Genomic DNA, 12,305 nt, shown 5'->3' with positions numbered 1-12,305 from the left:
CCCCGCCTGCCCCTCCGGGGAGGGTCGGGGCGAGCCGTCGGGCCGCGGCCGGCGGAGCGGGGAGCGAGGGCGGTGTTGGCGTTCACTCGCCGAGTCCCTTTGCTGCTGCCGGCCTGGGTCCGAGTTCACGGTGATTATCACCGCTTGCCAAAGGGTTGTCCGTACGGAATCCCGTGCTCTACCTGATCTCCGTTGGTCCCGTCCGGTTTCTTTTTCTGAGACCCGGGGTTAAGGCTGTCTGTGAGGCCGGCGTGACTTTAGGTTTGGCGGGGGTGGGGGGGGGTGGGGGGGGGGGGGGGGGGTGGATGGGGGTTATCTTGGAGGAAGCTCACTGGGGACCCTAGGGGATATTGCCGGGGCCGGAGGGGATGTGACTATCACTTCCTATCCGGGGTGGGGGTGGGGAACTTGGGAACAATAGTCCTGGTGGGGTGGAGGCGACTGTACGGGCTGAAGCCCTGAACTGGGAGATAACCTTCCCGTCACCCCCCTTTTCCGCCGCCCCCCCCCCTTTCCGCACTCTGCTTGTGTAGGCAGGCTTGAGTCGGGGTGAGGGTTAAAATCCAGTAGGTGAAATTGCTCTAGGTACGTAATTGGGGGGGTGCCCATTCCGAAGGCGTGAGACCAGCAGCCGACTTCCTACATTGCCCCCTCCCTGCTCCTTTTATTTTTCTGCTGGACAATGTTCCCTCTAAGGGTTGTTTCCCGGCTTACGAGGCCGTGGTTGCGGCTGCTGCTCCTACGGATGTTGCGCAAGACTGGAGCGTTGGAAACCCTGGAGGTCTGGGGAAAAGGAAATGGGACTTGGGAAGTCCTTCGCTCCTTAGCGGGGGCTGGGAAAGGAGCTAGGGAACAAATGTGCTCCCGGACAAGGTGCGCTTCTCATAGTACGCATCTCAACCTGAAATTTGGTCACGGAGAGCCGTACAAGGTTGAGGTCTATAAAAATGAGTGGGTCCGAAACGTTGGCGAGTTTTTATTTAAAAGTGCAGACGAAGTGACTTATAGTACAGAAGGTTTTCATATTTTAAAGAGATTTCTGTCTAATAAGACTTCAATGTTAGTCGGCACAGTGTTCATGGCATTGTGGAGTTTTGTGATTTCCACCTCTCAGATGTGTAAAAATAGAAAGTAGGAGCAAGGTTTTATTTAGTGTATGGTGAAGACTGAGAAATGTAGATCCTTTTATTTTAAACACTTTCTGTTACTGTTTTGGGGAAGGGACTTTTAATCTATAAAGGTTAAAGTGTAATTTTCCCTTCCTACCATCAAGAACTTTGATTGTGTTAGTTTCTTTTGAATGTCATTTACGAAATTAGATGAGTCCCCTTTTTACCACTCGGTAGGAAAGTAGAAGAAAACAACTTACTTTATGTATTTGTTGAAAAATAATGGTTTTAGCCTTCCTTGGTTATGGAAGGGCCCTGTGGTCCCTGGCTGCTCCTTGGCTGTTTCTGGATAGCTCTGTCAAGGGGCATTGTTTGGTAACGCAGAGGCCGCTCAGACAGGTGCCCAGTCCTTGAACTTCTAGACAGGGGTTTTAGCCTTGGGCTTCTTGCTTTGGAGGTGAGTCAGGGATTTCTGTTGGAGGTGTCATTTCACAAGGACCAGATCTGTTCCCATTCTTCTACACTACCAAAGTAGCTAGGTAATTCTACATTAGAGATTTGATGACTAAAGCTATTCTTTTATAGTGCTTGCTTTTTTTTTTATTTCCTGACTTGATAAGCAACAGCTATAATTAAGACTTTTGGCGGTTGGCTCTTTTTTTCCCCCTGAACTAGAAGGCTGGAAAGGAACTATCTTCTGTTATGGAAAGAGAACCAAAGATGATCCTGATAAACTCTGACTTGTTATTCTTATCTTCTGATGTGGATTAAAAACTTCATTTTAAAATTTTAACATTGTAGAGCTGAATCTTAAAAGAGACGACTACAGCAGCTGTTTCATTATAAAGCAATATAGTTTCAATATTGGAAATTTTAGAATACTATTAAAAGTAGTAATCAGTAATGGTGATGCTTGTGCTTGGGAAAGTTGATTGGTCATTCATACTGTGACTGTTTCCATCATTCTCCCTGTGTTTGTTTGTAATGTCTATGTCACAATAAGTACACAGGCCTTTTAGGTAGTTGGGGAATTTTTTTTCCCTTGAGGGACAGGGAACTGAGCTCACTGTGACCCAGGCTGCCCTTGAACTGATCCCTGCCTCCCAATATTAATTATGAGATTAAGATATGAGCCTGCCATACCTGTGTTATATTCTTGTCTTTGGGGTTTTTTAAACTCAGATTTTTGGTGTCTTTTATTAATTACAGCTACTTTCTAGCAATAATTTAAGTGACTCTGTCACAGTGTGACTATGGTTTACCAATTGCTTGTAGTCGAATGTTTAGTCTGTTGTAATTTCTATTAAATGCTTTAACATGAATAAAGCCTCTACATTGATTATTGCCTAATACCTCTTTACAGGAAGTGTACTAGATCAGAGAATACATATTTACAACTTAAATAAAAATATGTGCCAGTAAGGTTTACGTGTATATATATTGTAATTATCTTGATTTTATTTAATGGTTTAGAAATTGTATCTTGTTTGATTTGGAATTCTTTTCGTTTCTTCCTGGTGTTTTTGAGTCTAGATCTCACAGAGCCTAGACTAGCTTTGAACTTGCTGCCTGCGTAAAGGCTGACCTTGAACTCAACAGGCACGTAGTAGTCCTAGCAGTCAGGAGCTGAGGCTGGAAGGTTGGGGGTTTCAGACAAGCCTAGTTTATATGAGAGTGAGACCTTGTCTGCAAGGTGGACAGAGGGAAGAAGGAATTCACTGTCGTTTGGTTTGTTCTTGGCCTTGCATGGGCACCAAGACTGTGCAGACGGTGACAGGCACGTGAGTCCGGACATGCTGGTGTTGTTAAAAAGCTGGTGACAGGTCCGGACTTCATCTTTACTCTCAGCTTTTAGGCTGAGATGGTGGTGCTCATTGGTATTTGACAGGTTTTCTGAAAGTTTTATTTATTTGAGTTATTCATATGTATGGGTATTTTGCCTATGTGCATGTTAGTGTACCGTGTGCATACTGATGCCCAGAAGAGCACCCAGTGCCCTTCATCTCTCCAGCCCCAGCATCAGGTTTTACTCCATAAACATCCCTGGAGTTGACTGAACCATGCACTGAGGACTAGAGAGCCGGTATATAGTGCAGACAAAAGCTGATGTCTGAGACAGGTAGGTAGGGTTTGGGCTGTGAGAAGAGGTTACCACCTCATGTATTTAATATTTATATTTTCTGTAAGGTCATAATGGTGATTGTACACGATTCCCCTTGCATCTCCTGCAGGCATATTCAGCCTTCTGACATTGTAACACCAAGTTGGAAAACCATGCCGTTGAGTTAACAAAATGAAACAAAAAAATGCTCCAGAAAAACCTTAGTATATTAAATGAGTTTGCCGTTTGGGGTGTATGTGGAAGGCTGTAGGTTGAAATACCTTTTAGAGCCACAGGGAAAGTGAGATTACCGAGAACAGCGAGTGTGCTAGCTTAGCATTCCTGTGGCTTTCCTTCCTCTCCCCCCACACCACACCTCCTCAACCTGCTCTCTGAGATTCTGTGAGCCTTATCTCACTCAGAGAAAATAGACTCTGGAGGGCCGTGGAATGTTTTAAGAAAGGTAGTACTTGGCAGGAAGGGCTTGATCTGAACAGATTTGGTGAGGATTGACGAGCCTAGTGTGGTGGTACCTACTCGTGGTCCTAGCACTCAGAAGGCTGAGGGGCCTGGAGTTCAAAACTAGGCCTAAATACTAGACTGGGGGTGGAGGAAGAAGAGAGAGATGTCTCAATGATTTACTAGGTATGAACATAGTATTATAACGCGAAGATTTCTAGCTGGGGATGTAATCAAGCTATAAGGTACCATTTGGTACAGTGGATAAAAAAGAAATAAGGTCGTAGGAAAAGTTCCAGAGCAGAAGATGAATTTAGTTTGGGACATGCTAAATGCCTGTGCAGTGTCCGGTATGCATGGGGAGCTCACTGTTATTCCCTGGGTGGGCTTAAGGAGGTGGGAAGCATAGGAGTCTGAGGAAGAGGTTGGCGGCAGATTGAGTGCCTAATCTGACTGAGACAAGCATTTAGGGAAGCTTTAGGGAAGTGTTTGGGAATGTTCCTGGGAAGGTGTGGTCAGAATGGGGGACCCGAGGAAGGAGCTGTCACTAGACTCAGGTCACAGTGCTAGTGGGAAAGCACCTTTCCGTTGGGTGAGAGGGGCTCTGCTTTCTAGAAAAAGCAGTTTGGGACTAGAGTATGGAAGAGACCAGACTAAACGGTTTAAAGAGAAGGTAGGTGAGATGTAGGTATAGTTTTCTTCCACATATTTTAACATTTTGAAACTAGATGGTAGAATCCACAAAAAGACCCAGGCTTTGAGAGAGAATGTTTTCCTACTATTTATTATCTATGCATTTATTTTCTTTTAAGTACATGTAGCTAAAACCCTGAAGTCTTGAGATTTGGTGCTTGTATTTGAAAAGGGAGAATGAAGGTGTGTGGAGATCTCAGGCTTCAGACTCTACTAAAGTCGGCAGTAGCTTTATAGCGATAGAATTGCCAACCATGAAGTTTGTTCAGAGTATGCAGTTGATAGTTTTTAGTGTAGCCACGGAGTTGGACGGCCATCGTCACAATCAATACAGAGCGTTTTTTGCGGTCACTCCTAGTCACAGCCTTCAGGAGTCCCCTTCTGTCGCCGGGGTTTACCTGACCGGACAGTCGGTGTAAATAGAATTGGAGTGTCTGTTTTATGACTGTCTTCCCATAATGTTTTGTTTCACCTGGCTTGTTCTGTTTTTGGTGATTTGGTTTCTTCGAGTTAGGATATTGCTGTGTGGTCCTTGCTGGCTGGGCACTGGCCGGCTTCAGTCTTCCTTCCCAGGGCTGGGATTACAGTTTGCCGCTACCCTAGGCTGACGTTTGCAGGCTTCATTCATGTTGCAGTGTGGACTGATAGTACTTTTTTTAATGACTGAATTATAATCTTGTATGTGGAGAATCCATGTTCTCCATTCCTTGGTCTGTTCCCCTATGGCCACTGGGATAGCAATGCTGCTCTGAGCACGTGTGACTGCGTGGGCGCATGTTCTCAGTTCTCGTAGATACTCAGCTGAGAACTGTCGGGATTGTTGAGCTGGTTAAGTTTCTTCTAACACCCACATACTGATGGAACATATGTGGTGTCCAGTTTTGCTGTCTCTTTCTGATTGTTGTTGTCTTTGCAAGTGTGAAATAGCATCTTGAGTTAGCTTGAAGAATTTTGTATATGTAACTGGTTTTTGAAAACCAGAGATAGGAAATATTTTAATATTATAATTAAATATCCTAAAATTGGGCTAATCTCAATGCTTAGTGTCACTAATTTAATTATTGCTTTCTTGCCCATCCTCTGTATTCAGCCAGACGTACTTAAATTTTAAATTCCAAAAGTGGCGGTGAACCTTCTAATTTCCCAGATCTTTGATACAGTGCACTAAAAATTTGCTTAACCTGTTAATTTCCTAGATGATTTCTAGGTAATTATACTTTTAGAATATAACTGGCTTTTTTTCAGTATTTGAAATTTAGATGAAATAGACATTAACATTCAGATAAATTTAATTTTTCATACATTAAACACATTTATGTTTCTATACCACTCATTTCCTTAAGCTTATAAACATTTACATTTCTGACTAACTTCAGCTGAAACATCTCCTAGACTAGAGACAGCACTTCATTCTTGATCTTCCCTGATGCCTTGTCTGTAGGATAAGCATTGCTGCCCATTGAACAGGTAGAAATTGTAGCCAGGTTTACTGCTATTAAGACAAAGATTTATTTATCAGGTGAATTCTTCAAAAAGTCCAATATAGTCTTAGACTACCATGAGAGCTGTTTTCCCCTCTCCTATGCACTGCCAGGTTACACAGTGTGGTAGTACTTTGAGCAATCGCCGGGAGAGAATACAGAATTGTCAGGGAGATGGCTCTTGGCTGCTAACCTCAGGACCTGTGCTCAACCCCGTGAGTGTACATGGTGGAAGGACAGAGCTGATCTCCACTTGAGCACTGTGGCGTGCACACACACACACACACACACGTGTGGAGAGTGAGCTCGTGCTGCTCTTACAGATGACCCAGGTTCCGTTCCCAGCACCACACCTGTTGTCTCACAGGTGTCTAGTAAATCTAGTTCCCAAGGGCCCACGTTCACACGTGTCCACACTGGCTGACCTTCACGGAAATGGATCAGTAATTTTTTCTCTAGTTTAAAAAGAATGCTAGGCTGGAGTAAAACCTTTAAATTTTTTTTTAATATTTATTATGTATACAACATTCTGTCTGTGTATGCCTGCAGTCCAGAAGAGGGCACCAGATCTCACTACAGATGGCTGTGAGCCACCATGCGGTTGCTGGGAATTGAACTCAGGACCTTTGGAACCAGAGCAGGCAATGCTCTTAACTTCTGAGCCATCTCTCCAGCCCCTTTAATTTTTTTTTAAGTGTGGTTTGTTATTTGCAGTTTCTTGTGCAAAAACCTGAATAATTCTGTCCTCTGTTTCTGTGAGTGCTGCTTAGAATACTTAGACATCCAGGCTCATCTAGGTGGGGCACACCCCGTAAATAATGTACTTTTTAGTAAACACCCAATTTAAGCTTCTGGTTTTGAATTTAATTAGTAAAATCTAGGTGATCTTGGGTGAGCCGGTGGGTGTTTGGGAAGTAATTACAAAGTAGCGCTTGCCGTCTCCTTGCCTCTAATGTCTTTCTCGTTCAGTCCATCCCATAGCTCATACTCACTTTCCCGAAATTGGCATCTTTACACTAAAGGGAACCATGCTAGTAAAATCAGGAGACAGACATTTAACCTCTTCCTTCCCGGTTGTATGGTTTCTTTCAGTACGTCTCTGTAAGACCCACTGGAAGCATGGTTCATTTTTATCACCTCTCCACCCTCATTTTCTCCTCTCCCCTTCTCACCCTTCCTCCCCTTTCTTCGCTTTCCCCTCCTCTTCCTCTCCCGGGACTGAAGCAAGGGCCTTCAGGGCACACACTACTGAGCTTTGTCTCCAAAGCTCTCTTTCCTAGCTTAGAGGCTTGACCTTCCAAAGCCTCCGCAGAGTCTCCCACTACCTCTCTGTACTTGGTGGTTTGTGGTTCTTCTTTCTGAAACGTTATTTCTCATCCTTGAATGCTCTTATCAAATAAATGAAATCTTGCATATCTGTGGTGTACTGTTGGGCATACTTCTTACCCTCTTAGAAATCTAAGTTTGCCTCTTACAGACTGGAATTTTGAAGATGAAAAAATTAAAATTTTGAGGCTGGGTGTGGTGGCACACGCCTTTAATCCCAGCACTTGGGAGGCAGAGACAGGAGAATCTCAGAGCTCAATGCCAGCATGATCAACATAGAGAGCTCCAGGGCAGCCAGGACTACATAGAGAGACCTTGTCTCATATATATAATTAATAAAGAGAGAAATAACTAATTTTGTTTGCTTGTAGTCTAAAATGGCCTCAAACTTGGAGCAGTCCTACTTCAGCCTCGTCTGTGCTGGAATTACAAAATTAAATCACCACACTCTGACAATTAAAAGTTTAGAATGATTTCACTATTTACCTAAAGTATAGAAGAGAACGTGTACTTAATTTCTGCTTTTCTGGAATAAATATATTAATGTAACTGATCTGAAAGTACTTGTTTTTCACTGTAAAATTGGATTTTTAATACTACATAGAAAAAAGGCTTTTTTCCACGTGGTGGTGGCTTACAAATTTAATTCCAGCCCTTGGAAGGCAGAGGCAGGCAGATCTCTGAGTTCAAGGGCAGCCTGAGCTATAGTGTGAGTTCCAGGTCACCTGGAGCTACACAAAGAAACCCTGTCTCAAAAAATGAAAAAGGTTTGATTAGGTTTGAATTGAAAAAGTCCTAAGATAAGTGAAGTGATGCACCTGTTCTGAGCCCCCACTCTTCCTCAAAGGAGCTGAGTTCTTTCATCATGTTTCCTATTCCACAGTGGTTACATTTTCTTAGATTTATGTACTTACTGACAGTGGTGGACATGAGATGCAGCCGTGGCTTTGGAGTGCTAGGCGGGGATCCTGTTAGTCTTGGTGCATTTCCTGTAACAGCTTCTTTTCAGATGTGAGTGGCTGCCCTGGTGGGCACTAAAGGTAGTCATAGATTTGCCCTTTTCATCTGCGGTCTCTGTCATATTCTTAGTTCTACAAGAAAATACTTACTGAGATCTATGAGTGCCCACCATGTTCTAGGCACCGTGTGTAGAATGGACACTGACGGTACCTAAAGAAGCTGAGGATATGATACTTGGGAAGACCAAGATACGTGTATGTAGTGTCTAAATAGTTCTTAGAATGTTGTCAGTGGACATCGAAGATACTGTATTGTGCCAATAAAAGTATATTTAAATTTAGAAGAGAGATAGGAAAAGCATAAATGTGCCCGAGCAGTTCAGTAATATAACATATTTAATCTGATTCTTCTTTTTGAAATTTCTTTAAAAATTCTACTGTGGGGAGGGGCATGCCTGTGGTGGTCAGAAGATGAGTTACTGGAGTCTGTCCCCTTCTGTCATGTGTGTTGTCAGGCTCAGCAGGAAACTCCCTTACCCCCAGCCATCCTGCCAACTCTAAGCTGATTCTGGAAGAGCTTGTCGAGACAACCAGCAACACTCCAGAGATGCGGAGGGATGGGGTTGTGTTGTGTACAGTAAACAGCTGTCTAATGACAGATGACGTTAACTTGATCTTCGTTTTTGAATGTTAGACTAAAGAATATTTTTCTGTACTATTATTTGTTTGATCATAGAGTGGGATCTTTCAAAATCGAGTTCTGGACATATGGTCACTGCTGCTTTGAATATTTTTTTGAAACAGTGACTCAGTACGTAGCACAGGCTGGCCTGGATCTTGCTGTAGCTGCCTTGGTGTTCTGAGTACTGGTATTACAGGCATGCACCACCACTCCATTTTAATAAATAGTGTTCTTAAATTTGATAATTTCACATTAATTCAGATACGTGGTGTCCTTTTCCTCTTTTCCCAGTTGTTAGATTATTTCCTTACTTGTGGGTTGGGGATGGGTTCAGTAGGAAAGTGCTCGGGTAGCATCTACAGGGCCTGGGCTGCATCCCTTCCAGCACTGTAAGAAAAAACACGTTAAAAAAAATCTTGGTTTTTGCTTTTTTCTTCTTTTTGGTGCTGGGTATTCATTCCAGGACCTTCCATGATAAGCCAGTGATAACTGCTATTGGGCTGCTTTAGTTAGAGTTTCCAGTTCTGTAATAAAACACCATGACCAAAAGTAACTTGAGGAGAAAAGGGTTATATCATTTTATAGTTTGTAGTCTGTCGTCCAGGGACGTCAGGCCAGGAGCCTGAATGCGGGAAAGGGTCCCGAGGCCGCTGACTTATTCCTGTGGATTGCTGAGTCCCTTCTCTACGTTCACATGCTTCAAATAAATTACATTTAAAAATGTCCTTAGCGTAGGTTTTAAGGTTGCATTTGCGCTGAGAACAAAGCAAGACAGAAAAGGAATTACACATCCCATGCTTCCGATGTAAAGAGCGTTTCTAGATCTTTCCTCCCCGACTTTTATATAGGGTGGTTTTACTCTGGAGTCATAGACTCTGATATTAAAGAATCCTGAAACTGGGACTGGACAGGTGGCTCAGCTCTTCTAGAGGACCCGGGTTCAGTTCCCAGCACCCACATGGCAGCTCACAGTAGTCCGTGACTCCAGTTCCAGGGGACCTGACACCTTCACACCGGTCCTTGACACTGCGCTGCCTAGGCTAACACTTTATCAGTCACAGAAAACCTTTTGTTTGATGGTGACAGCCTACACCATACTAGGTTACGATGAAAGGAGAAGACTCTTCCCATGTCAGCCCTTCTATGATTCTGCCATGTCTGTCTGACATAGCGGGGCTGTTTGTACTTGGCTTGGCTTCTCTGCACTCCTCTGTTTTGCCCATTTCTGCCTAATAAAGGCGCCCCTACACCATACAGTAGTAATTCAGTAGCCTGTTTGGAGCGTGAGGGAAAGCTCAGAATGACTAGAATTGTTACATCTCGCTTTCGGGTTACTAAGAGGCAACTTGGCAGTGAGGTGTGTGTGAGAGCTTGTTCATGTGTGTGGAGAAACTTCTGAGTAGAAAGGTGTTTGCCAGGGAGGAAGGCAGCCTAACAAGTGTGTAGCCTAGGACAAGATAGTTTTCAAAACCAAACCCGCAAAACACTATTTTAAGGTCCCGGCCGTCTTTCAGTCACCTTTGTTACTGGAACAAATAAATACTTGAAGTTGTCACCTCTTAGAACAGAAAAATGGTATTTTGTTTTTGCATTTGCTATTTTCGCAGTACATGTTAAGTCAGTGTTGTTACTTTACGTATATGAGTGTTTGCTTACATTTATACCTGTTCACCCTGTGGACGCCTAGAGAGCCCTCAGAGGGCTGCCACCTGCCGTGTGGGTGCTAGGACATGAGCCATGTTGTACCTGCCAAGCCATCTCTCCAGCACCCTTGTTTTTGATGCGGGGTCCTGCTAAACTGCTCGTGCTGCCCTTTGACTTGGCAGGGATCTGGGGTTAGAGGCCTGTGCTCTCAGAATTGGTAAGAAGGTGTGTTTGGCCTGGTTTGAGAGGTTCCAGTTCATGAAGGTTGGTCACGTGGCTTTCTCGGGTATACAACAAAGCAGTGCCTCCTGACCAGGGCATGGAGGAGTGAAGCTACCCCACAAATGTAGTGCCTGGTCTTTAACCTTGGTAGTGTGCTAAAGAAAGGTGGGCGTGGTGGCACTTGGGAAACAGGCAGGCCGATCTGTGAGCTTGAGGTCTACTTAGCAATCCAGGCCAGCCAAGGCGACATGATGGAACCGTGTGTCAAAAGAAAGCAGGTGCATCTGCTGCCCATTACTGAGCGGTAATTAGGGATCACCTTCACACTTACTTGTTTGCTTTCTGTCCAACCCCCCATTGATCTCTAATTGCACACTAGTAGTTACTATGAAACTTTTATATTTTGAATTAATAGGCTCGGAACTAAAGTAATCTTGAGTCATCTACCTACTCATAAAAATATTCTACAACATTGTCTCCATAGTCATACTTCATAAACTGATAAAATCATTCCCTTTTGTGTGATGTGGAATTAAGACAGGTTAATAAATTGAAATGGAGAAATCTTCATTTCAAAATAATCAAGACAATATATAAATTTTCTGAAGAGATAGCTCTTCAATGTAAAAAATTAATGATGAGAAAAATGACATCATTTTTCAGATCTCACTAAAGTTTGGCTTCATAGAATTTTTTTATCTTACTGTGATGGAAATAAAGTCTAGTTTTACAGAGATAGTGACGTAGAAAAGTGCAAAGTGTTTATTAAATATTGAAAGCTGTTAAGCTTGTGGTGAACTCGAGTGTCTGTGTGTGTGTGAAAAACATGAATTTTTGCTTGAAAAGTCTGCTTACGTCATTTATTTCCCTTTGAAGTGGTGGGCTTTTTACTCGTTCATTTTGAAGGAAATGTCTGGGGTTTAGGTTTAGTTCTTTGTTGGAATGGTTTACCTACATCCGTGAAGCCCTGTGATTTGGTCTTTAGCACCAGAAAAGTAAAAGGGAAGGAGGATCCTAGCAGTTCCCGAGCTAGCACATGAAATGATGGGCTATGGAAAGGTGTCTAGTTCCCTTGTGTAGGGTTGCAGTTCAGAGTAAGTTTTCTCTTGAGGTTTCATTATTTATTTGCTTACTGTGGAGGTTGAATCCAGGACCCGGTCTCTCCTAGACAAGAGCTGGTACTGAGTGATAGCACTGGGCTTACCTCTATCTAGCCCACGTGGATTTCGTAGAAATGTGCTGTCTAATCGCCAAGAATTGCCGTTACTGATTTCTGTTTAATAACAAACACTATATAATTTCTTTTCTTGTAAATTTGTTCAGTTTTATATTATTGTGGCCCATATTTATGCCCCATTACATGGTCTGTCTTGGTCAGGGTCCTTTGCGCTTGAGGGGAGCGTGTATTCTGTAGAGTGTTATATCTAGTCGATTGATGGTGCTGTGGACTTCAGTTTGTCCTTACTGATTTTCTGTCAAGCAGGGAAGGTCTCCAGCTAGTAAGTGTTTCCAGTCCTCCTGCTTCTGTGTGTCAGCTCCGCCGTATGTGTTGTGCTGAATGAGTGTTAGACATGTGCATCGATTGTTACATCTTGTTGTACTGAATTAGTGTTAGATATACATAGATTG

At 43.3% G+C, this 12,305-nt stretch overlaps 1 protein-coding gene across 3 annotated transcripts in view; it reads left to right on the top strand.

Annotated features, from left to right (window-relative positions):
* The window catches only part of Ptpn12 (protein tyrosine phosphatase, non-receptor type 12), a 64,904-nt gene that overhangs the window by 703 nt on the left and 51,896 nt on the right, over window positions 1-12,305 (top strand). Inside the window, exon 1 of one of the 3 annotated variants that reach the window (XM_026784654.1) lies at window positions 60-130. The exons of the other annotated variants lie outside the window; for them this stretch is intronic. The gene's annotated coding sequence lies outside the window, so the exon portion shown is untranslated. Of the gene's footprint in view, window positions 1-59; window positions 131-12,305 lie in introns of those variants that run through there. 3 annotated transcript variants of the gene reach the window in all.

The sequence above is a fragment of the Microtus ochrogaster genome, chromosome 26 (assembly GCF_000317375.1).
Source record: "Microtus ochrogaster isolate Prairie Vole_2 chromosome 26, MicOch1.0, whole genome shotgun sequence".
NCBI classification, from domain to species: Eukaryota; Metazoa; Chordata; class Mammalia; order Rodentia; family Cricetidae; genus Microtus; species Microtus ochrogaster.
The sequence above is the reverse complement of the archived record's forward strand: the minus strand, read 5'-3'. Positions and strand labels throughout refer to the sequence as shown.